The sequence below is a fragment of the Aquarana catesbeiana genome, linkage group LG02 (genome assembly GCF_042186555.1).
Source record: "Aquarana catesbeiana isolate 2022-GZ linkage group LG02, ASM4218655v1, whole genome shotgun sequence".
NCBI lineage: Eukaryota > Metazoa > Chordata > Amphibia > Anura > Ranidae > Aquarana > Aquarana catesbeiana.
This window is the reverse complement of record NC_133325.1, coordinates 663,276,626-663,302,529: the sequence shown is the minus strand read 5'-3', so window position 1 is coordinate 663,302,529 and position 25,904 is coordinate 663,276,626.

The window sequence follows — 25,904 nt, the reverse complement described above, 5'->3', positions numbered from 1 at the left end:
ACAGGAGGTGATCCCAGGATAGATGCAGGTCATCTGGAAGATCAGTGTAGGATGATGAGGTCTATGAGGCCACGCCGCCGGCACCATCTTGGCATTTCCCTTTGCCTGGTGTTGGCTGCAGAACTAAGGCTGTGAGCTTTCTGGGGCTTCACTCTTCCTTCCTTTTGCGTGACATCGCTGGTGCAGGCTCTGATGACTGTGTGGAGCTGTGTCTGGTCTCCATGGGCGCAGGATCCTGCTGGTTATGCTGGATGTTCCCTAGTCGGCTTGCAGAGCTATCAGCTTATGCAGCCATTACGATCGTGCAAGCCATGCCCCCATGGATAGCTTTTTATTGCTGTGCGTGTCTCCCTTTTGAGTGGTCACCACAGTAATAAAGGGAAAATCTTCCTACTAGGTCACATGGTGATTTTGGTAACTGCCAGAGATCCCTCACTTTGGAGGGATTTGCTCTTATTTTCTGTTTTGGCTTTGGGACAGGAAGTTAAGGAAAATCTAAGGGTACAAAAAAATGACAGGGGTTAAAACTCTCTAATGCCACGTACACATGATCGGACATTCTGACCACGAAATCCTGGGATTTTTTTCCGACGAATGTTGGCTCAAGCTTGTCTTGCATACACACGGTCGCACAAATGTTGTCATAAATTCCGATCCTCAAGAACGCACTGACGTACAACACATACGACGGCACTATAAAGAGGAAGTTCAATAGCCAGTGCGCCACCCTTAGGGCTCCTTCTGCTAATCTCATGTTTATCTCGTGTTAGTAGAAGTCTGGTGAGAGACGATTTGCGATTTTCAGCCTTGTGCTTTTCAGTTCATTACTGCTCTTCAGTTTGTGCTTGTGGGTTTGTATTTGGTTTTAAGTGTGTGTAGTCAGTTTGCATCTGGTTTTCAGTGCATATTTTTATATTATGTATTTGATCTTCAGTGCATTCTTGTCCGCTCGTTTCTGATTTTCAGCTCACTCTTCTCGGGCCTTTTTGATTTTCAGTGCGTTCTGTTAGTTCGTTCTGACCAGCCAACCGTTTTTAAGCCATGTTGTGGGTGCGTACTCATCGTCGAGTTCATGCTGTGCAGGGGCTTGGTGTTGGGGTTCTTACTTTGACCCAAGTCCAGTCCATGAACAGGGTGAGGAGGAGTTCATGGATGAAGAATCGTTTGCTCCAGTGTGACCAATTTTCTCATATGCCTTTGTTGCGGGAGATCTGTGACAATAATCCTGATGATTTTAGGAATCATCTCCGAATGACAGACCCCGTTTTTCACCGTCTGTTGGCTTTGCTGTCCCCTTATATTATGAAGCAGGACACCTGCATGCGGTAAGCCATCATTCCCGAGCAGGGGCTCGTCACCACCTTGCGGTACTTGGCAATGGGGAGAAGTCTGCAGGACATCAAGTTCTTAACAGGCATCTCCCCCCTGGCTCTGGGGATCATAATTCCAGAGACCTGTTCTGCCATCATTCAGGTCCTGCAGAAGGACTATATTAGTGTAAGTTTTATCCTTTAACATCACATTTTATGTATTTAAATAAATGTATTTGTAAAATAAATTTGTATTTTAAACTGAAAAATATTTCCTTTGATTTACTGCTTGTGTTTCTTTTAGCTGTCTCCTAGGTTCTCCAATGTGTTTTTTTTTGGCCATTTTCTTTAATAGTTCCAATGTAATTTCTTTGATACATGAGGTGACAAAGCTCTTCTTCAGCTAACTATTATGTTGTGGGTTTGCTACACACACACCTTCTTTTTGTTGTTAATGTATTTAATGCATTAACGATAATAATATTCATCATTTTCAGCACCCTGAATTAATTTTTTGGAGTGACGATAATGGCCTGATTGATGCAAATTAAAAAGCACTGTGGGTGTTATTTACTAAAGGAAAATCCACTTTGCACTACAAGTGCACTGCAAAAGTGCACTTGAAAGTGCAGTGAAACTGCACTACAAGTGCACTTGTAGTGCAAAGTGGATTTGCCTTTAGGAAATAATCCCCATTGTCACTGTAAACATCAAATTAAGCAAAAAAACTGCTATTGAGCATTGAAAGAAGAAGCCACACATTGTTGAGTAGAAATTTTTTTACTCTGTGCACATTCACATGTGTGTTTAGAAAAGGGTTTTTGAACAAACCAACATATTTTTTGGAATATATATATATATATATATATATATTGGGGGGTGACAGTAGAAATATCCTTTTTTGTGGTAAACAGGTATGTTTTTCAAAACATAAAACAATACACAATTCAGGAACTTACAAAGTTCAACTTTGATAAATTGAAGGCAATATCAGACATTAGTATGTCCAAACTGTGTTAATATTGCCTTCATCAGATGGGGTAATGTCACCCCTGTGAAAGTCAAATATTTGAAGATGCACACAAATTGGGAGTCAAAATGGGGATTTCACTCCTGATCCCATGCCTAAGGTCAACATGTGCTAGCTCCCATCATGGGGGATCAATGGACGTGTTTCGGGGGTCCAACCCCTTCCTCTCAGCTACTTGAGTTGCGAGGAAGGGGTTGCACCCACAAAACGTATACCTTGATATCCCGTGATGGCAGATAACACATGTTGACACACTGTGTGCATCTTCAAAATTTGGCTTTCAACATTTTTTAGAAAAGTTCTAATAAAAATTTAAAAAATCAAAAATTTTGGTGTGTTTTATATTCTGCCTAAAACATCAATGATGTTTTTGAGTCTTTTTTCAAAATCATTGATGTCTTCCTTGATCTTCTGTAAATCCCGATTGCACACTATGATCTCCCCCATGAGGACGTGTGCACTTGCACTTGTGAAATGAGATTCTTCTTCCACAACATCCACATCACCTAAAATTAAAAAAACACAGCATGTATTATAAATATGCAGGCATACATCTATTACCTAAAGCTGTGGTCTCAAACACTCACCTGCTGTGGTCACTATTTTGCCCACTTCATAAACCGCTCCTTCTTCCACATCCTGAGGTTGTGGTGTGGTGACCTCACCTTCTTTAGGAGGTTGGCCTGGTGTCCTCTGATGTCCCGATTTTTTTCTCCCCCTATGTGAATAAAAAATAGGTATACTTAGCACACAGATATTTGGGGCAAGAAATAGTAACATGAAACAGTGCTTGAAGTGTCGTACAATTGTCTGTTTTGGCAGAGTTCCAAGCTGAAGACATGATTTTTTCCCTTTCTTCAAGCTGAAATACTTACCTTTTTGGGTGAAGTTTCACACATGGAGACACCCTTAGTATCCACTGGAGTACCTGTGTGGGACACCCTAAAAAGTTTGTTCTGGTGTCCCACACTAGTGCTCCTGCGTCCAGATGTGTAAACAGCTGCTGAGTGTCCTCTCCTTACACTGAATCAAGTTTGCATTTCATTCTAGTTACAAACCAATCTAGACAACAATGTCCTAAACTTCTTTTAATCCAAATAATGAACACATGTAGTTAACCTGCATCTGCCAAAAACATTGTATCAGTGGGCGAACGAACGATGTTTACTATGAATGATTTACTGTGCCCACGAACCTGAAACTTGCCATTTTAAACTGTACAACAGTAAAGAAAAGCACATGGAGCAGCACACACGTAGGAAGAAGAATAGGAACACATGACAAAATACTTACTTTTTTGCAACACTCTCTTGATTCTTCTGTACTGATCCTGCTCCCTCAATTTGAGGTATGACCATCATTTCGTCAGTTGATCCTTGGATTGCCTTTTCCCGAAATTCTTCTGCAGACTTTTCACAACTTAAGTCATGATCTTGGCCTTTCTGACATTTGGGTTTGGGTAAGGTTCATGCCTCCCATCATAGTTGTCTCTCTTCAAGATGTCCACCATCTCCACCATCTCTACAAAGGACATATTAGAGGCCTTAAATCTCCTCCGGGATCAGGACGTTCATGGCTCCGGGCTTTCGTTGTTGCTGCTGCTGTCTTCATGCACTTGTTCTTTCTCTGCCATGTGCTCATACACTGCGGTGAAAGAGAAGGGGCGGGGAATATACTATAAAGAAGGTCAGGGGCGGGCAGAGTTTCATGCATGTGCAGCGTATATAAAGCGTAACACGCGTGCGTCGTGCGTACAACCTGTGAGTGGAGGACGGAGTAGTGGAAGCGCCGATCATGCTAACGAAGGTACAATTTGAACCTGGGGCATCAGTGGCCTTCACTGCTTAGAGATTGAGGCCTATATTGGGACAAGATTATGCGAGTATAGCCTGACATTAGGGTTTGCCCTGTGTTGTGTCTTGCAGATAAAATGGATCGATTCAACGATCATGCTTTCCTCCCCCGATTCATTGATTTGTACAGAGAGATGCCCTGTCTGTGGCAGACAAAACACTCCTTTTATACAAATCGACTAAAGAGGAAGGCAGCACTGGATAAATTGCTGGAATTTGTGAAGCCGCAAATCCCCATGGCAGACATCAACTATTTGAAGTGCAAAATTGGTGGCCTGAGGAGCACATATAATAGGGAGCACAAGAAGGTTCAAGATTCCCAGAGATCAGGAGCAGCAGCAGATGACATTTATGTCCCCAGGCTCTGGTACTATGACAGACTATGACGTACTATGACAGACTGCGATTTCTGTCAGACCAGACTAAAATCCAGGCCATCACTCTCAACCCTTCCTTCCACTCTTCCATACAACCTGGGCCTTCCAACCAGGAAGAAGATGTGGAGGAGCCCAGCTTGAGTCAGGTATAGCATTGTTCAACATATTTCTCAAAATTGTGTGTGATTGATGAAAAATAAACTAAAACTATATCCCTTTTTCATACACAGGAAATCCTCAGACAGGAAGAGGCTGTAGAAATTGGCAGTCAGGAGGTGGCAGGGGAAAGTGGCAGCCAGGAGAAGGCGGGGATAAGTGGTAGCCAGGAGGGTTGGCCCATAGCCTGACTGAATCCCAGGTTCCCTTCCCTCCGCCTTCAACAAAAAAGGCCCAGGAAGGGGAGGAGCGTGGAGGAGTCAGCACTTGGGTTAATTTGGCAGGCTTCTGCGGCCCACAGAACCCCCCCCCAATCTTCTTGAGGCCTATGCCTGCATGGCTGCCAAAAAAATGCAGGAAATGGAGGTGGGCCAACGCCTCTTTTGTGAGAAAGTGATATATATGGCCCTAAATAAGGGGTTGAGGGGCGAACTCACAAGCAAAACCCACCTATGTGAGTTGGACCATCCTCCTCCTCCTCCTCCACCTCCTGCCACAACTCCAACACCAGAGCCACAGCCTGGAAGCAAGTGTGGAAGGAAGCGTGTAAGGAAGACAAGAGAGTGATGGCCTGGGTTCAGTCTGGTCTGGCAAAAAGACGCAGGCTGTTGTAAGCTCACAGCCTGAGGACCAGTGGCGGAATTATCAGGGTCGCACCAGTCGCATTTGCGACTGGGCCCTTGAGTTCTGCCTCTGTGGGGGGGCCCGCCGCCACCCAGGAGTCATTCATGTGGAGTCCCGGAGTCCTGGTCCACTCCGCCCATCCTCTCCTGCAGCTCCGTCCATCCTCCCCGCCAATCCTCTGCTCCCTCACTCACGGGGACAGTCCCTGCCCGCTTCGCCCATCCTCTCCGCCCACACAGTCCCTGCCCATCGTCTCTATCTCCGCCCGCTCCGCCCATCTTCCCCGGCTCCGCCCATCTTCTCCAGCTCAGCCTTCACTTACAGTCTCCGCCCATCTTCTCTGTCACACCTGCACTCACGGGCACAGTTCCCGCCCGCTCCGCCCATCTTCTCTGGCTCCGCCTTCACTCACAGGCCCCCACCCATCCTCTCTGCTCGCTCAAGCAAGATGGAGCAAGGAGGGGAACCAAGTGATCGGCAAGTGAGTGACACCCATCCCTCAATATCAACACTGCCACTGATCCCCCCACACCACCACTACTGCCACTGATACCCCCCTCCACACCACCACTACTGCCACTGATACCCCCCACACCACCACTATTGCCACTGATACCCCCCCACACCACCACTACTGCCACTGATACCCCCCTTCACACCACCACTACTGCCACTGATACCCCCCCACACCACCACTATTGCCACTGATACCCCCCTCCACACCACCACTACTGCCACTGATACCCCCTCCACACCACCACTACTGCCACTGATACCCCCTCCACACCACCACTACTGCCACTGATACCCCCCTCCACACCACCACTACTGCCACTGATACCCCCACACCACCACTACTGCCACTGATACCCCCTCCACACCACCACTACTGCCACTGATACCCCCCTCCACACCACCACTACTGCCACTGATACCCCCCTCCAAACCACCACTACTGCCACTGATACCCCCCACACCACCACTATTGCCACTGATACCTACCCACACCACCACTACTGCCACTGATACCCCCTCCACACCACCACTACTGCCACTGATACCCCCATACCACCACTACTGCCACTGATCCCCCCACACCACTGCTGCCATGGATACCCCCCACACCACCACTACTGCCACTGATACCCCCCTCCACACCACCACTACTGCCACTGATACCCCCCACACCACCACTACTGCCACTGATACCCCCCACACCACCTCTACTGCCACTGATACCCCCCTCCACACCACCACTACTGCACTGATACCCCCCTCCAAACCACCACTACTGCCACTGATACCCCCCACACCACCCCTATTGCCACTGATACCTACCCATACCACCACTACTGCCACTGATACCCCCTCCACACCACCACTACTGCCACTGATACCCCCATACCACCACTACTGCCACTGATACCCCCCTCCACATGACCACTACTGCCACTGATACCCCCTCCACACCACCACTACTGCCACTGATACCCCCATACCACCACTACTGCCACTGATCCCCCCCACACCACTGCTGCCATGGATACCCCCCACACCACCACTACTGCCACTGATACCCCCCTCCACACCACCACTACTGCCACTGATACCCCCCCTCCACACCACCACTACTGCCACTGATACCCACCCACACCACCACTACTGCCACTGATACCCCCCTCCACACCACCACTACTGCCACTGATACCCCCCACACCACCACTACTGCCACTGATCCCCCCACACCACTGCTCCCACTGATCCCTACCACAACACCAATACTGCCACTGATACCCCCCCTCACCACTACTACTGCCACTGATACCCCCTCCACACCACCACTACTGCCACTGATACCCCCCACACCACCACTACTGCCACTGATACCACCCTCCACACCACCACTACTGCCACTGATACCCCCCTCCAAACCACCACTACTGCCACTGATACCACCACTATTGCCACTGATACCTACCCACACCACCACTACTGCCACTGATACCCCCTCCACACCACCACTACTGCCACTGATACCCCCATACCACCACTACTGCCACTGATCCCCCCCACACCACTGCTGCCATGGTTCCCCCCACACCACCACTACTGCCACTGATACACCACCACTTCTGCCACTAATACCCCTTCCACACCACCACTACTGCCATTGATACCCCCCACACCACCACTACTGCCACTGATCCCCCCACACCACCACTACTGCCACTGATCCCCCCACACCACCACTACTGCCACTGATACCCCCTCCATACCACCACTACTGCCACTGATACCCCCCTCCACACCACCACTACTGCCACTGATACCCCCTCCACACCACCACTACTGCCACTGATACCCCCTCCACATCACCGCTACTGCCACTGATACTCCCCCTCCACACCACCACTACTGCCACTGATACTCCCCCTCCACACCACCACTACTGCCACTGATACACCCCCTCCACACCACCACTACTGCCACTGATACCCCCCTGCACATGACCACTACTGCCACTGATACCCCCCACACCACCACTACTGCCACTGATACCCCCCACACCACCACTACTGCCACTGATACCCCCCACACCACCACTACTGCCACTGATACCCCCCCACACCACCACTACTGCCACTCATAACCCCCCACACCACTACTACTGCCACTCATCCCATCCCCCTCCAACCATCATCCTTGCCACTGATCCCCCACCACCACTGATCTCACCCCCCAACCACAAGCCTTGCCACTGATCCCATCCCCCCTCACCGCTGCCACTCAACCCATCCCACCGCTACTACTGATCCCATCCCCACCCAACCACCACTGCTGCCATCGATCCCACCCCCCACCATTGCCATTCATGCCACTCATCCCATCTCTCCCTCACCACTGCCACTCATCCCATCCCCCACCACTGATGTCACTGATCCTATCCCTTCCCAACCACCACTGCTGCCACTCATCCCAGGGGCGTAACTACATGGGTAACAATTGCAATAGCGCACATGTTGCCACTGAACACCTGGATGGGGGGCATTTAGAGGAAAAAATCCCCTCAATTTTTCTCCTGCAGCCATTAAAAGTCTGCTTCTCCTCCTCTCCCTCTGATAGGCATTAAGTGGCTGCAGGAGGAAAATGGAGGGGATTTGTTCCCCCTCCTATCCAGGTCCTGCTGCCCCCGCGATCAGTGGGAAGGGCCCTGGCTGGAGGTCAGGGGGGCCCTCCATGGTTTCTTGCACCGGGGCCCTGAAGGTTCTAGTTACGCCACTGCTGAGGACATATATGTCACCTGCTGCTGTTCCTGATCTCTCAGAGTCCTGGACTGGATTGTGCTCCCTATTAAATGGACTCCTCAGGCTCCCAATTTTCCCTGTCAAATAGATGATGTATGCCCTGGGGTACAAAGGCTTCACTAATTTCACCAGTTTATCCAGCATTGCCTTCCTCTTTATTTTGTTATGACTCCTAATAAATGTCTATTTTTTGTCTAAAACCATTGGCTATGTGTTTAAATTAAAAAAGGACAGCTTGTTTGTGAGTAGGCAGGTAATTTCAAAAATACAATGTCAAATTAACAAGGGACACCAACATCAACCAATCTCCTTGAGGTTAAAAAATATAAGATAATGATGGTGTTGTGGTAACTTGGCCCCCCAATGAAAAAAAGGAGATTACTATAAACAAAAATTAAAAACATTATTCGGGAGATCTGGTGAAAAAAAAATTATTCATGAGATCACAAGAAATAATAAAGAAATCAGTTTGTCAGAACTCTGTGTGAATATCAGCTGCAAAACAACTTCATAATTCTAGCATTATAAAGAAGAAGAGAATGTGCTGCATTGAAAGATTTCAAAATTTGCAACGTGACGAATGTGTGAAATCTCCATTAAGAATGCTAGTTTTACCAGACCGAGCGCTTCTGTCTCGTACTTGATTCATAGCATGCTTGGAAATGTGTTTGTATCGGAATTGTGTACACACGCTCGGAATTTCCGACAACGGATTTTGTTGTCGGAAAATTTAAGATCCAAGCTCTCAAATTTTTGTTGCCGGAAATTCCGACAAAAAATGTCCGATGGAGTCTACACACGGTCGGAATTTCCGACAACATGCTGCCAACATTTGTTGTTGGAAAATCCATTCGTGTGTACGTGGCATTACTCTATCAAAATGAAAAAAATATAGTTTTGCCTTCAGTTCTTCTTTAAATTCCTAATTTTATTACAGCACTAACTATGCATTCAGGCCACACCTTCATTCACTTCAGTGGATAGCCCACCACAGCTTAACATGCGTTTTTTTCCCATAACAGGCAGTAAAAGCCCATCTCTGAGAAAACTGCTAGTGTTTTCACAGAACATAGGTCACTGTATACAAAGTAATTCCATTCAGCAGGGAATTCTTTCTCATTTTCAATATACTTGGAGAAAAAACCTGCATTCCTACTAGTAAACGATTTGTCACTTTCAGACTCCACCAACACCTGAGCGTTTTGTAGCGCAAAGCTCGCAAATCCTATTGTTGTCATTGATGCCTGTTCACATCTGAGCTTAGTGTAGCTTAAAGCTTGAAGCTTGTTGCCTGAAAAAGTAAAAGCTTGTTCTGAGCTACAAGCTTCAAGCAATTTTGGCCCCAACAGAGTTGCACCTAAAAAACTGCTTGAAAAATAGGCATATTGAACATTTTCTTTCTCCTACTAACTAACTTCCAGTGGCTACAAATAATTAACATAAAGAACATTCAATTAAAAACACCTGTACAAACACTAAAAAAAGAGCCTTTAAAAATGACCATGTATAACATTTTCATTGCAGACGGAAAAGGCAAAGAGTAAACGGGTGCTGCCGCAACTGCCAGCTAGATAACCTGTATCATAAACCAAAGTATATGTCACCAGCACACCAAGGAACATTGAAATAATGTCTAATAATCTGTACACACGATAGGATTTTCCAACAGAAAATGTTTGATAGGAGCTTGTTGTCGGAAATTCCGACCGTGTGTAGGTTCCATCGGACATTTTCTATCGGAATTTCCGTCACACAAACTTTGAGAGCTGGTTCTCAAATTTTCCGACAACAAAATCCATTGTCAGAAATTCCGATCGTGTGTACACAATTCCGACGCACAAAGTTCCACGCATGCTCGGAATCAAGCAGAAGAGCAGCACTGGCTATTGAACTTCATTTTTCTCAGTTCGTCGTACGTGTTGTACGTCACCGCGTTCTTGACGTTCTGAATTTCCGACCAACTTTGTGTGACTGTGTGTATGCAAGACAAGTATGAGTCAACATCCGCCCGAAAAAAACATGGATTTTGTTGTCAGAAAATCCTATCGTGTGTACAGGGCATAAGCGTTTATTTCATAATCATATCACAGTGGTAAAGTGCCATGTTTCAGGGACACGCAGGAACCCTTCACCAGGTATGTGATAGGATGAGAAAATGACCAAAGATGCTCAGTTCAGTTTGAATATAGCGTCAGTGCAGATACTTCCGCAGCTCCCTATCACAAAAACAAATGAAATGGCAAGTGCACATTAGCAGATATTATATAAACTTTTTATAATTTAATGTGTTCTCCCTTAAAGATACTGCAGCACGATTAATAATTAAAATTCACTGATGACAGTAGCTGTAGAACAGATATTTTTAACAGGCACACAATACTGCTTTAGACAGAGACCAGAGAACATCCTCCCACATTGGCATGAGGTCAGCCATATAAATCTGGACAGAGGAAATTCGTCTATGGAACAGGGAAGCAGCTGCACAGGGGATAAAATAAATGAAGATGTCCAGTCATTTTTCCGTGGTAATGAATCTTCCCCCATATTCAATGCCACACAGTGTTCTCATATGTAGACCACATGCACTAATCTATGAAACAATTCACATCATACGCATCACATCCATTAGCTGAGGTGCCCCGTCCCATTGTTTACCGCACTTTCCATTCTTGCGAGGGCTACAAAAGAAAGACAGAGTGTGTGAGAAAATGAGAACGACAACAATGCTCAGAAGGTGAACCAGTCAAGGGCAGAGTGACCGTGAAAAGAAAGAAATATTCTTTCCCATGCATGTTTATGCAGCAGGATGACCAAACCTTGAGAGAAAAACATTTACTCCACAAAGAATTGATATACTGTGTGAAAATAGCCTACAGAGAGAACCGCTTTTGTATCTATAAACATGACCTTACCATATTTTATATGAATATATACAATATCTCACAAAAGTGAGTACACCCCTTACATTTTTGTAAATATTTTATTATATCTTTTCATGTGACAACACTGAACAAATGAAATTTACTACAATGTAAAGTAGTGAGTGTACAGCCAGTATAACCGTGTAAATTTGCTGTCCCCTCAAAATAACTCAACATACAGCCATTAATGTCTAAACTGCTGGCAACAAAAGTGAGTACACCCCTAAGTGAAAATGTCCAAATTGGGCCCAATTAGCCATTTTCCCTCCCCGGTGTCATGTGACTCGTTATTGTTACAAGGTCTCAGGTGTGAATGGGGAGTAGGTGTGTTAAATTTGGTGTTATTGCTCTCACCCTCTCTAGCTGGTCACTGGAAGTTCAACATGGCACCTCATGGCAAAGAACTCTGAGGATCTGAAAAAAAGTATTGTTGCTCTACATAAAGATGGCCTAGACTATAATGCCCCGTACACACGGTCGGATTTTCCAATGGACAATGTCCGATCGGAGCGTGTTGTCGGAAATTCCGACCGTGTGTGGGCGCCATTGGACATTTTCCATCGGATTTTCCGACACACAAAGTTGGACAGCAGGAGATAAAATTTTCCGACAACAAAATCCGATCGCGTCAATTCCGACCGTGTGTGGCCTGTTGCGACGCACAAAGTGCCACGCATGCTCAGAAGAAATTCCGACATGGGACAGCTCGTTCTGGTAAACTTAGCGTTCGTAATGGATAAAGCACTTTCGTCACGCTGCAATGTTCAAAATGGTTTAATACAGCGCACTCTCTTCTTCTTTATAATGTGACAAGAATTAAGTCGTTTTGATGCTCATATTCACACACACTTCTCACAAAGTTTTTTCGTTACTATTTATCGGGATTCCCTCAATATATTTTGATTTCTCACATCTGACAACATATTTTTTTTTTTTGTTTTTTTACTTTAATGTAGAATCTTTTTTTGTGTTTCTCTTTTTATTTTATTTTTTTTGGTGATTTTGATTTGTACTCCCGAAAATGTTTGTGTGTTTTTTGTGACAAGTTCCCACAACACCATTGATATGTTGTTCTATTTAATCTGTAGGAGGAGATTGTTTGGTGTTGTTGTCCCTTGTTAATTTCACATTGTACTTTAGAAATGTACCTGAATACTCACCAACAAACTGTCCTTTTTGGATGAAAACACACACAGGAGAGTAGAATTTACCTAAAAATATTTTATTAAGGGGTCACAACTATAAACAAAGAGGGAGGCAACGCTGGAGAAACTGCAGAAGTGGGTGAAGCCTTGGACTCCCAGGGCAGACATCAATTATTTAAAAGCAAAATTGGTGGCCTGAGGAGTCCATATCTAAGGGAGTGCAGTCTGGTCCAGAAGTCCCAGAGATCCGGAAAGCAGCAGATGACATCTGTGTCCCCAGGCTGTGGTCATACGAGAGACTGCAGCTTCTGTCAGACCAGACTGAACCCAGGGTCATCACCCTTTGGTCTTCCTTCCACGTTTCCTTCCAGCCTTTGGCTGTGGTGGTGGAGTTGTGGCAGCAGGAGGAGGAGGAGGAGGAGGAGGATGATGGTCCATCTCAATGACATCCGTCTTGGGTGTCAGTTCCCCACTCTCCCCCTTACGAAGGACTTTATAAATCAGGTCCTCAGAAATCTTGCGTTGGCCCTCCTGCATGCCCTGCAATTTGGTGGCAGCCATGCAGGCAAAGGCCTCTTCAGGACTGGGGAAGGCTCTGAGGGACGCCGAAGCCTCCTGGATCAGCCTGTACGCTGAATCCTGCACAGGACTGGGAGTGGCCTGCCTGGCACTTTTATATGGCAGGCGGAGGGGAGGGACCTGAGACTCAGTCAGGCTGTGACTTGTCCCTGGCTTCTCTTGGCTGACACTTAGCCCCGCCTCCTCCTGGCTGCCACTAATCCCCGCCTCCTCCTGGCTGACACTAATAATCCCCGCCTCCTCCTGACTGCCACATTCCACAGCCTCCTCCTGGCTGAGGTCTTCCTGTGTATGAAAAAGGGACATAGTTTTAGTATTGTTTTCATCAATCACACACAATTTTCACCTCCTGACTGCTGCAAATTCAATGTTAACAAATATAACAGACTATCCTTCTGAGCCCAGCATTTTGCATTCTTGTCCCAATTTTGGGTGCCCACTACTGTCTATTGATATGTAAAACACTTTCAAGCAGCAATTAGTGATCAATAATAATATCTAGTAAACATCATTTATTTATTGACCAGAAATCTGTAGAAGAATGCTATACCTGACTCAAGCTGGGCTCCTCCACCTCTTCCTGGCTGGAAGGCCCAGGTTGGACATCGGAAGCCTCAGCTGGGGTGGAAGGAAGCGTGGAAGGAAGAGTGGAGAGGGATTCCCTGACTTCAGTGTGGTCTGACAGAAATCGCAGTCTCTCATAGTACCACAGTCTGGGGACATAAATGTCATCTGCTGCAGCTCCGGATCTCTGGGAATCTGTGACCTTCTTGCGCTCCCTAAGATAAGTGCTCCTCAGGCCACCAATTTTAGCTTTTAAATAAGGGATGGTTGCTGTGGGGACCACCGGCTTCACCAACTCCAGCAGTTTCTCCAGCGCTGCCTGCCTCTTCTGTTTGTGATTATAGTGGGGGTGTCTGACCTGCCACAGACAGGGCAGCTCTCTGTACTTGTCAATAAACAGGGGCAGGAAATTGTGGTTGTTGAACCCATCCATTTTCTCTGCAAGACACAACACAAGACAAACCCTAATGTCAGGCCAAACTCCCCTAATCTTGTTACAATATAGGCTTCAATTTCGAACAGTATAGGCCCAAGTTTAGATCCTACCTTCGTTAGCACGATCGGCGTCTCCGATGCTCCTTCCTCCGCTCACAGATCGTACGTAAGACGCGCGCGTTACGATTTATACACACTGCGCATGCGTATAACTCCGCCCGCCCCTGACGTTCTTTCTATTCTATTCCCCGCCCCTTTTTGTTCGGCGCAGTGGAGGAAGAGCACATGGCGGATAGACAGCAGGATCGTGCTAAGTACAGCAACGAGGAGGAGGGGGAGGAAAGGCCGGAGCCTGAAACGTCCCGATCCAGAAGGAGATTGAAGGACTCAAATATGTCCTTTGGGGAGATGTTGGAAATGGTGGACATCCTGAAGAAGGCTGACTATGATGGAAAGTATGGGCCTTACCCCAACCCCAATGTCCGAAAGGCCAAGATCATGGCGAAAGTGGTCAGGAGTCTGCACCGGAAATTTGGGGTACGACGATCGAAAGATCAGCTCAGGAAGCGGTGGTCGGACCTGAAATTACGAGAACACGAGCAGTACAGAAAGATCCGGAGAGTGCTGCAAAAAAGTAAGTAGTTGTGCTGTGTTCCTATTGTTCTTGTGTTTATTACGTTCGTGCTGCTCCATGTGCTTTTAGGAACTGTTGTACAGTTTAAAATGGCAACTTTCATGTTCATGGGCACATTATTCGTTCGGATCACACATTTTTTTTTCGGACTATAAAATACCATTGTTTAGCCCATATGCATTTAGCCACCATTTTGAGGCCCTATACTTGTCTTCAAAGAATTGGGTTGTGTAGATGGCTTTGTTACTAGAATGAAATGCAAACTAGATTGTGTGTAAGGAGAGGACACTGAGCAGCTGTTTTCACATCTGGACACTGGAGCACTAGTGTGAGACCCCAGAACACCCTTTTTATTAGGGGGGCCACACAGGTGCTCCAGTGTATACTATAGGGGGGTCTCCATCTGTGAAGCTTGTACTAAACAGGTAAAGTATTGCAGCTTGACAAAGGACACTAAAAAAGCTACATCTTGGAACTCTGCTAAAATAGATAATTGTACCCCACTTCCAAGCAATGTTTCATCTTTAGAGTTCTGCCATCAAATATCTGTGTGCTAATTATACCATTTTTGTTTTACATAGGGGAGAAAAGACTCGGAGGACACCCCTCATCCGAGGAGACCAGAGCCCCCCCCCTCTGGAAGAAGGGGAAATCCCCCCAACACAAGATGAGCAGGAGGAAGAAGACGTGGTGGAAGTAGTCACCACAACAGGTGAGTGTCTGCGACCACAGGCTCAGATAAGAGATGGATGGCGGCATATTTTTTAGACCTAATTTATTTTGGGTTTCCTCTCTTTTTAGGTGATCGTGAGGTTGTGGATCCAGATCCTTTCACATCCGAAAGTGCCCAGATCCTGATCGGGGAGATCATGGGGTGTAATTTACAATTGGAAAACATCCAGCAAAACATCAATGATGTTATTCCAAAATATAAAAACATCATTGATGTTTTGGGGCGAGTTTAAAGCCCCTCAAAATCACTTTCTTCTTTTGTCTGCTACAATGTGCTAAATGTTTTTGTGATTTTTCTCAAAGCCAAATTTGGAGGATGCACACAGTGTGCCAACATGTGCTATCTGCCATCACGGGAGATCAATGGACGCGTTTTGGGGGTGCAACCCCTTCCTCAATAATAAAGTAGCGGTGAGGAAGGGCTTTCTCCACCAAAACACATCCCTTGATCCCCCCTGATGGCAGATAGCACATGTTGACATTGGGAAATTTGTGTGCATCTTCCAAATTTGGCTTTTCCAGGGGTGATTTCCCCCCATCTGAACGCAATATCAAACACAGTTCCTAAATACTCATGTCTGATATTGCCTTCCAGTTCTACCAAATGTGAACTTTGTAAGATCAAGATTTGTGTCTTTCTTGTGGGTTTTACACAGGCCTGTTTTCTATAAAATGCACATTTTGATTTTGGATAATGACACCACAAAAATTGTTATACAACAAACATGTTGGTTTGTCAGAAAAACCTTTGGTAAATGCACATGTGATTGTGCAGGTATTAAAAAGATTGCTCATCAAGAATGTGTGGATTATTGTCTCACGCTACAACACTTTTGGGGTGATGTAATTGTTGTTTGATGAGAAAATGGGGGTAATTTCCTAAGGGGAAATCCACTTTGCACTACAAGTGCAGTTTCAGTGCAGTTGCAAGTGCACTTGTAGTGAAAACTGTCTTTGCATTTAGTAAATAACAGCCAACAGTGCTTTGTATAAGGTTACACAATCACGACATTTTCTGCACTCCACACATTTCTGTCAGGGTCAGCTAAAACAAACACAAGCAGTAAATGTCCACAAAGAAGAGCCTGGGGGGAGATGCCTGTCGAGAACTTGAGGTCCTGCAGGCTTCTCCCTGTGGCCAAATACCGCAGGGTAGCAACCAACCTCTGCTCCGGAGTGATGGCTTGCCTCATGCAGGTATCCTGCCTGCTGATATAGGGGGTCAGCGAAGCCAACAAACGGTGAAATACGGGGTCCGTCATCCGGAGAAAGTTCCTGAAATCATCAGGATTATTCTCACTGATCTCACGGAGCAAAGGCATATGACAGAACTGGTCACGCTGAAGCAACCAATTCTTGGTCCATGAACTCCTCCTCGCCCTGTTCATGGACTGGACTTGTGTCAAGGTCAGGACCCCAACACCAAGCCCCCGCACAGCACGAACTGTACGAGGAGTATGCATACGCATACGAAACATGGCTAGAAAACGGTCGGCTGCTCAGAACGAAGTAACAGAACGCACTGAAGAACAGCAAGGCCTGTGAAGAGCGACCTGAAAAACAGCAACGAGCGGACAAGATCGCACAGAAAACTCCGATACGAACTGACTGCACGCACTGAAGAGCAAATACAAACCCACAAGCACAAACTGAACGGCAGAAAACGATCTGAAAGTCACGAGTCTGAAAAAGCGCAAATCGTCTCTCACCAAACTTTTACTAACACGAGATTAGCAAAAGGAGCCCAAAGGGTGCCGCGCTTGGTTTCTAGTCTCGTCGTACGTGGTGTACGTGACCGCATGGTTGTCGATCGGAAATTCCGACAACTTTGTGCGACCGTGTGTAGGCAAAACAAGTTTGAGCCAACATCCGTCGGAAAAAATCCTAGGATTTTGTTGTCGGAATGTCCGAACAAAGTCCAACCGTGTGTACGGGGCATTAGAAGATTGCCAAGACCCTGAAACTAAGCTGCAGCACGGCGGGCAAGACTATACAGCGGTTTAACAGGATAGGTTCCGCTCAGAACAGGCCTTGCCATAGTCGACTAAAGAAGTTGAGTGCACTGCTGCAGACATTGAAGGGGTGCGACAAGTGCAGTACCGGGGTCAGCCTGTCAGTGCTCAGACCATAAACCGCACACTGCATGACAATAGCCTGCATGGCTGTCGTCCCAGAAGGAAGCCTCTTCTAAACATGATGCACAAGAAAGCCTGCAAACGGTTTGCTGAAGACAAGCAGACTAAGGACATGGATTACTGGAACCATGTCCTGTGGTCTGATGAGACCAAGATAAACTCATTTGGTTCAGATGGTGTCAAGCGTGTGTCGCGGCAACCAGGTGAGGAGTACAAAGACAAGTGTGTCTTGCCTACAGTCAAGCATGGTGGTAGGAGTGTCATGGTCTGGGGCTGCATGAGTGCTGCTGGCACTGGGGAGCTACAGTTCATTAAGGGAACCATGAATCCCAACATGTACTGTGACCTACTGAAACAGAGCATGATCCCCTCCCTTCGAAGACTGGGCCACAGGGCAGTATTCCAACATGATTACGACCCCAAATACACCTCCAAGATGACCACTGCCTTGAAAAAGAAGCTGAGGGTAAAGGTGATGGACTGGCCAAGCATGTCTCTAGACCTAAACCCAATTGAGCATCTGTGGGGCATCCTCAAATGAAGGTGGAGGAGCGCAAGGTCTCTAACATCCATCAGCTCTGTGATGTCGTCATGGAGGAGTGGAAGAGGACACCAGTGGCAACCTGTGAGGCTCTGGTGAACTCAATGCTCAAGAGGGTTAAGGTAGTACTGGAAAATAATAGTGGCCACAAAAAATATTGATACTTTGGGTCCAATTTGGACAGTTTCATTTAGGGGTGTACTCACTTTTGTTGCCAACGGTTTAGACATGAATGGCTGTGTGTTGCGTTATTTTGAGGGGAAAGAAAGTTTACACTGTTATACAAGTTGTACACTCACTACTTTACATTGTAGCAAAGTGTCATTTCTTCAGTGCTGTCACATGAAAAAATATAATAAAATATTTACAAAAATAAAGGGGTGCACTCACTTTTGTGAGATACTGTATAATGCACATCTTACAAAAAGCTAACTATTATTTAAAGCCTCACTCTAGGCCACAACTATTTTTTTAGCCATGCTGATATGTATTTTTTTCACCTCACCATTTGAAGCCAGATATACTCACCTATATGCCCCCCCACCAGGTCCCTTGCTACTACCACAGGTGAGGGACCTCTGATCCAGTGATGAGATGCCCCCCTCTTCTGCTGCAATGACAACATTCTCTCCTGGATCCTGAAAGGACTCCACTGCTGGACATCCAATAGGAAGTGTCCACGTCATGAGAGCAATGACATGAAGAAGGATCCTTCCAGGAAGTAAACAGAAGAGGATTAGCTTTTAGATAGGGATTGTGTTTTTCTTTCCAGTGATCAGATAGAAGGGGGTGAAAATGTTCCTGGAGTGGGGCTTCTAAACCAAAATCAGGTAAGCTTGTAAAAATGCTTTTTTTTGGTTGCTCTTCCCTCCTCTAGTAAGATGCTAGTAAGCTAGTTAGCACTAGGGTGGCTACAACAGAGAAGAATACTTACCTTATTCCTCACTTCCACAGGCTTCCTCCCCAAGAACTTGCCATTTTTTTTCTTTTTGGCGGTTGTGCAGAAGCCCCCAATTTAACATTATCAACATACAACGCAGGATCTGCAGTTCTGCACCATACATGAAAACATTGAAGGTCCATTCAAAATGCAAGAGAAGAGGAGAGTGCCCATCCCAGGGTGAGCGAGCATTTTGAACCTTAACAGAGAAGGACCAGTTCACGGAAGTTAAAGTTTAATTATGTTAGTTCCAGAGTCTTTTACCTCATTGGGGCACATGCAGTGTACAACACAATTCTTCTTTTTGAATGGCCCTCCATCCCACCAAACCAGTGCACCACAACACAGATTGATTTTACAAACTGCAATCCATTAACATATGTCTTGAGGTGCTTTAGCATCCCATTCAAATTAATGGACTGCCTTAAAGTGGTATTAACCAGTTTCTATCTCTAGGATACACCCGTACATCCTTGGGAACAAGCAGTTTTACCAGGATCATGGCAGTGTGGATGATGCTCTTTCTTGTAATGCCCCGTACACACGGTCGGACATTGATCGGACATTCCGACAACAAAATCCTAGGATTTTTTTCTGACGGATGTTGGCTCAAACTTGTTTTGCATACACACGGTCACACAAAGTTGTCGGAAAATCCCATTCCGAATGCGGTGATGTAAAACACGTACGTCAGAACTATAAACGGGGCAATAGCCAATAGCTTTCATCTCTTAATTTATTCTGAGCATCCGTGGCACTTTGTCCGTTGGATTTGTGTACACACAATTGGAATTTAACCACTTAAGGACCAGCCTCGTTTTGGATTTTAGGTGTTTACATGTTTAAAACAGTTTTTTTTGCTAGAAAATTACTTAGAACCCCCAAACATTATATATGGTTTTTCTTCTAACACCCTAGAGAATAAAATGGCGGTTGTTGCAATACTTTTTTTTGCACCGTATTTGCGCAGCGGTCTTAAAAGGGCACTTTTTTTGGAAAAAATTCACTTTTTTGAATAAAAAATAAGACAACAATAAAGTTAGCCCAATTTTTTTTTATATTGTGAAATATAATGTTATGCCAAGTAAATTGATACCCAACATGTCACGCTTGAAAATTGCACCCGCTCCTGGAATGGCGTCAAACTTTTACCCTCAAAAATCTCCATAGGCGACGTTTAAAAAATTCTACAGGTTGCATATTTTGCGGTACAGAGGAGGTCTAGGGCTAGAATTATTGCTCTTGCTCTACCGGTCTCTGTGATACCTCACATGTGTGGTTTGACCACCGTTTTCATATGCGGGCGCTACTCGCGTATGCGTTCGCTTCTGCGCGCGAGCTCGTTGGGACAGGGGGGGGGGTTTAAAAATTTTATTTTTTTTATTTTTATTATTTATTTTACAATATTTTATTTATTTTTACACTGTTTAAAAAAAATGGTGTCCATTTTATTCCTATTACAAGGGATGTAAACATCCCTTGTAATAGAAAAAAGCATGACAGGACCTCTTAAATATGAGATCTGGGGTCAAAAAGACCTCAGATCTAATATTTACACTAAAATGCAATAAAAAAAAAAGTCATTTAAAAAAATGAAATTTGAAAAAATGTGCCTTTAAAGTGGAGTTCCACCCACTTTTACAACTCTTCAGCATCCCTCACTAAACTGTGCACTGTAAACGAATTGGATATTTAAAAAAAAAATTTCTCAGCACCTACTGTATATCTGCTGTATTCATTTTTCACTTCCTCCTTCCTGGCCGTGGCCCATCGCATCATTTCCTGTTTGCAATGCCTTCTGGGAAGGGGCGGCAACTTCCTCTGACACTGCCGTTGCTATGGAAACCTGACCTGAAACCTATTACACTGCTTGTGCTGCACTGAGCATGTGCGAGATCTGCAAGGATGAGATCCAGGAAGAATTACAGTCTGGCTTCAGATGCCCACACTTAAGATGGCCACGGCCTGCTGTAAGTTTATAAAATAACAAACTACTGCTATAAAGTAACAAAACAGACCTTAGTTTACAGACTAACTTTACTAGAATACATTAAGCTTGTGTATTATAAGGGTATTTTTATTTAAAAAGTATAATTTCGGCCGGAACACCACTTTAAGAGGCGTGGACGGAAGTGACGTTTTGACGTCGCTTCCGCCCAGCAGTGTCATGGAGACGAGTGGGCACCATCTTAGCCTCACTCGTCTCCAGACACAGGACGGAGACGGAAGCGATCGCCTCCGCCGCTACCGACGGCTCCGGTAAGTGGCGGAGGGCACCGGATCGCAGCGGGAGGGGTGCCCCTCTCCCGCCACCGATAAAAGTGATCTCGCGGCGAATCCCCCGCAGGGACCACTTTTGTCTGAAAGCCGGCCGCCACACAAAAACGGGGATACCGGGGTTATGGCAGCTAGCTGCTGCCATAACAACGATATCCGCCGTCAAAGTTTGGACATACATCGTCGTGCGGCAGTAAGGTAAGTGGTTAAAGGATCGGATTTTGTTGTTGGAAAATTTTATAGCCTGCTCTCAAACTTTGTGTGTTGGAAATTCCGATGGAAAAAGTCGATGGAGCCCACACACGGTCGGAATTTCCAACAACAAGCTCCGATCGCACATATTCCGTCGGGAAGTCCGACCGTGTGTACAGGGCATAAAAGTGACCTGAGCAGCTCTACTTTTACAGGGCACGGAAGGCCCCCCTGCCACTTTCCACCATTCCCAGGCTCTCTTGTTCCACAACAGACCCCGGGACCTCTACACTTAGTCAGGTCGGCTGCAGATAGAGGAGATGGAGAAACATCCATACCTCCCCTTGCTCTGTGACGAATGAAGATGGAAATGACATGTATTATGTCACTTCCAATTTGAGTTGTTTGTTTATGGCTGCCTTAAACACCCTGGCAGGTGTGATAACGTCACTGCGTTAGCTCTGCCCCTGGGCATGGCATGCTATGTACCTTTTCTTATATGTGAGTACATTCCTGGTTTTAATAAATGGTGTTTTAATGTACTACAGTATTGTGATTGTCCTTGCTCTCTTCCCTGTGTGAATGGTTGATATTCTGATTGGCGATCTATGCAGAACTGAACCAGGGCTGTGTGGACATGGCGGGCTCTGCTTTGTATTGATCATCCACCTTCCATCCATCCACTGGGGTTTTTCCCATAAAGCACTGTTAGACCTCCCTGCATCTGAGGTCTAGCTCTCTGGTAAGTAGCAGTGTATATTCTTGGTGGCTGGTACAAAGTAACAGTGTGTCATATGAAGATCCGCTCACATTTCTTGGTGGACTTTGACCTATTGTTGATATGGTTTTGTGGATTTTTTGCAATGATATCATCTTGATTTTAACACTTTTGGTGGACTTTAATTGAAAATGCAATATGCACTAGTGAATCATATATTATATATGTAACACATCACTTAAAGTGACAGCGGCACACATTTTCAGATTGATCTAATTTGTATTTTATTGTGTGTAAATATTAGTGAGGGTGGCTGTCTCTGTTCAGAATTTGTGAACACTTTTTAGCATATAGTTTATTTGTTTCTTTACATATTTTTAATACTGTGTCTTTAAAACACAAGGAAATGCGCATGTATTACAGAGATGTACTGCACAGGATTGATATCTAATTTTGCTAATTTTGCCTTGATATACGCTTTAAACACAGTGCAGAAGCACAGAAGTATTGTGTAGCACCGAACTACAAAGTATTCTTGCTAAGCACTTTGTGGCAAGATCAACAACCCAGGAGCTAATCACTTCCACTCAGCTTAATACTGCACTGACAGCTGGTATTTCCAACATTAAAATATTGGAAATACCATACCTGCTATGAATTAGACACCATTTTAAAAGGTTCAGGGACAAACAATTGTAATTTCAGCCACCCCTAGGACTTGATTTCCCAAAAACGTGTCCACTCTCTGAACAGGGTTTTACATAGTAATCGACAATTCTACAAAATTTGACATGGTGCACAGCATGACTTACAAATTGCAAAGCACTGAATCCTCAGCTGCATCCTGGAAGCTGAACATCTTTCCTGGTTTGAAAAATGATTGCAGTGGAAATTGGTGTCAGCCCCTTTATACGCCTTCTCTATATTCTCTTCCTAAGCATTGGAGACACCAAAAAACTGGACAGTGTCTGGAAAATAAAAGGAGATGCGTATTAGCTCATCTCTGTGTTATTCTGCTCTCAATTTTTATCAGCAGGCTCCTTGTGCTGCTTTTACCTCCTCAATCTAAGCTTTGCTGTACAAGGGACTGCAAGAAGCTGATACCAGCTCAGATTCAGTTACTTGCATTGCATTTAGGTACTGCTTGCATTTGAAACATACAGTGGCAAGAAAAAGTATGTGAATCCCTTGCAATTAACTGTTTTCTGCAGTAATTTGTAATACAATGTGATCTGATTATCATCTAAATCACACAAAACAAAAGCAATTTTCATTTTAGGGCAAATTACTGCAGAAAACCAGGTAATTCCAAAGGGTTCACATACTGCCAATGTATATTTAATGATGCATTAATGAATACAGAACTGCATTAATATCTGCCTGGAGTTCAGCTTTAGATGCACTTTTTTTTTGCATGTATCCTTATTTGCCCCACCTTTGCTCTCGCTTCCATTCTTTCATAAAGATTTATTCTTACCCACAACCTTACTTCACTAAGATCTTCACCCGTGTGGCGTAAGTGGTAATGCACAGCCTTTAGCTTAAAAACTTTTTTTTTTTTTTTTTAAGTACTACCCCTGTAGGCATACCACATTTTTATATTCAAAAATAGAATTTCGAAAATGTAAAAACTGCATTTTTAACCTTTCAAGGCTTCTGCATCATATGACCACTGTGACTGGCTCTTGATAAGAAGCTTTGAGAGCCGCCAGTGGCATAATATAAGAAAAAATTATGTGATTACCTTTTTCTACCAGTGCTATAACCCGCAGGAGATACTTACATACTACATGGCTTGGCAGACTGAAGTCCAACTATTCTAACACATTGGTGCACAGAGAGAACCATTATCATTGTGTAGTCACATTAAATTCCCAATTTTACCAGCAGGCGGTGCTGCAGGTGGAATGTAAATTGACAACTGCTGATCATGGACAAATGAGAGTGTTGGAGTGGCCTTTTCTCCTTGTCATTACACAGACACTCAGATAATGGATTTAAATTTGACCTGAAATCCCCTGTGACTTTATAATGAGAAATCAACCTCTTTTAGTAACTATAATTTGTGCGGTAACATCCCAATAAAAAGTTATAATAACTAATCTGAAAAGATAGATTTTTTTTCTTTAATTTTAATATGACATGTGGAGTTCATGTTAATTACTTACATTGCCAACCATTATGTTATCCAGACCTTTCGATCCCTTTTAATTTTCTTGCACAAACACAATTCTGAGAAAGCCTAATACAAGACTAGTTTTACTTATATTAATTTTAATATTTTGCTCTGATTTTATCAGCAATTTCACCCAAAGATTGCTTCTTAGAGGAAGCTTTAGTAGATAATCCTCTACAATTCATTTAAAGAGAAGAAAATCAGTTAAACAGACAGCTTTGAAAGAGCCTTTGGAACATGATAAAAAGCTATATTTTGGGTGAAATCAAAGATGTAGTTAGCACAATATCTGCATGAACATCTAGAATGGGTCCACATTCCTTGTTGCTGAGGACAATCTAATTGTGCAAATATATGCCTTGCGAAGTTGTAGCTCACAGGAAGATTACAGATTTAAGTCACACATCAATCTATGTAAGAAAAAAGTCCATCTTAATACTGACTGACTTGGGACTTGTGAAGAGTCGCCTTTGCATATGTAAAATTAATAATTACGAACATAGCAAACTAATTTAAGTTGCTCCTAAATAAAGGTTGTTTCAGAATCAATTGCTTTAAACCTAGGTATGAAATCAAGTACTAATACCAACTTTTATTACAGAACAAAATACTTTACATAAGGTACTGAGCAGTCAAGCCTACTTTTCTAATCTGATCTTGAAATAAATAATGGATGATGTAAATCGGAGGGAAAATGGTATGTTCATACGGTACATTTACTGGATGGATGGATATTATTATGATAATAAAAGACATTAAAGGAAATGTATAATACTTTTGAAGATAATTTAATTTCTTTATTATGGTCAGGATTAAAAAAAGTATTTTTTGCATTTTTCATCTACCGCAATGTCTTTTTAGCTAATCTATAATACTCTAGGTATCCTTTGTCATGTATTAAATGTGTATTTGTAAAACAAAGATTGAGTATATGTTTAAAAACAGGTACAAAATGTTTATAACAGCTAAATTAAAACTGACTCAAATCCACTATAAATTTCCTTTAAAGTTAAAGCTTTACCCAGCTGATATGGGTAATGTGATAATGTTTCATTAAGTGAAAATAGAAGCCATGTAATATTTCCCTAGAGTCTATAACTTTTTTGGCCTTTTGCACTCAACTATTGCTATTAGGGGTAATTTACATTCTAAAATAGGGTATATAGCAGGCGTTAATGACTGCTTTATTATGCTGTATTTGCTAGTAACATTTAATTTAAAAATACATAAACTTGTATAAAGGCAAACAAATGCAGTATG